This window comes from Telopea speciosissima, chromosome 4 (genome assembly GCF_018873765.1).
Source record: "Telopea speciosissima isolate NSW1024214 ecotype Mountain lineage chromosome 4, Tspe_v1, whole genome shotgun sequence".
NCBI lineage: Eukaryota > Viridiplantae > Streptophyta > Magnoliopsida > Proteales > Proteaceae > Telopea > Telopea speciosissima.
In genome coordinates this window covers 30,256,953-30,258,620 of record NC_057919.1, presented here as the reverse complement: position 1 = coordinate 30,258,620, position 1,668 = coordinate 30,256,953, and positions in this window count along the sequence as shown.

Sequence of the window (1,668 nt, the reverse complement as noted above, 5' to 3'; positions counted from 1 at the left end):
ACACAAATAGGTCGAAGCACCCACCTAGGCCATTACCTCACGTTGGGCCAACAATCAACCAAGGTACCGACAATGTTTAACGCGAGTCTCTAACCTTCCAAGCATCAAAACCCCACTAGAGAGCAACAAATCGTTATGCATGGTGTTTTAAAAACTTTGAGTCATCATTATGCATGGAGAGACCAACATTTGGAGGGGGAGGGAGGGACCATCGTATGTGGGCATGCTTTCGCAATAGTGCATGGCATTGAGAGCATCATTGGGCCAACGGGCCATCGCGGCTGCCATAGTGCACAAACATGGGCGCACACAACAACGTGGCGGCCCACTTGCCATGCAACCACCCCTAGAGAGCAATAAATCATTGGGGAGACCAACATTGGGAGAGGGGGAGGGACCATCGTATGTGGGCATGCCCGTAATAGTGTGCACAGTTATGCATGCGCGCCCGCAGTCATACACACAACAATGTGGGTGCGCCCACATAGCCATGCAACCACAACTAGAGAGCAACAAATCGTTGGGGGAACCAACATTGGGAGGGGGGAGGGACCATCATATAGGGACATGCCCGCAATAGTGCGTACAGTTATGCTGGCATACCCGCAGCCGTGCACACAGCAACATGGACGTGCCCACGTCGCCATGCAACCACCACTAGAGTGCAACAAATTATTGGGGAGATCAACATTGGGAGGGGGGATGGCCCATCGTATGCGGGCATGCCCACAATAGTGTACACAACTATGTGGGCATGCCCGCAATCGTGCACATAGCAACGTGGGCATGCCCACGTCGCCATGCAACCACCTAAGCCCACAAGGTTGTGCAAGGCTAGCATCCATGCCCCTAGTGGCTGATTGCACACACAGGATTGCCCAGCATGATGCATTACAGCGCACAGGGCTGCCAAGCATGGCTGGTGTGTCACACGTAAAGCTGCCCAACGTGGCTGCACTGCAGCGCAAAAGGTTGACCAGCATGGCTGACTAACTCGCTCGCACAAGACTGCCCATCATGGCTGCCTCACTAGCACAAGGCTGCCCGCATGGCTCACGCCTCGTACAAGCCTACCGGCCAATGGCTGCGCCATCGCACACAAGGCTGCCCAACATGGTTGCAGTGCCGCGCACAAGGTTGCCCAGCATGGCTACACTGCCGCGCACAAAGCTGCCCAGTATGGCTACACTACAGCGCACAAGATTGCCTAGCATGGCTGCACTGCCGCGCTCAAGGCTACCCAGCGTGGCCGCACTGTAGCGCACAACGATGCCCAGCGTGGCTGCACCACAGCATAAGGATGCCCAACATGGCTGCACTACCGCGCACAAGGCTGCCTAGCGTGGCTGCACCACAGTGCACAAGGATGCCCAGCATGGCTGCACCACAGCACAAATGGATGCTCGGCGTGGCTGCACCATAGCGCAAAAGGATGTACGGCGTGGCTGCACGACAGCGCACAAGGATGCGTGGCATGGCTGCACCATAGCGTACAAGGATGCCCCAGCATGGTTGTACCACAGCGCACAAGGATGCCCGACGTGGCTGCACCACACCGCAAAAGGATGCCTGGCACTGCTGCACTGTAGCGAACAAAGATGCCCAGCATGGCTGCACCACAGCGCATAAGGATGCTAGGCGTGGCTGCACCACAGCGAACAAGGATGC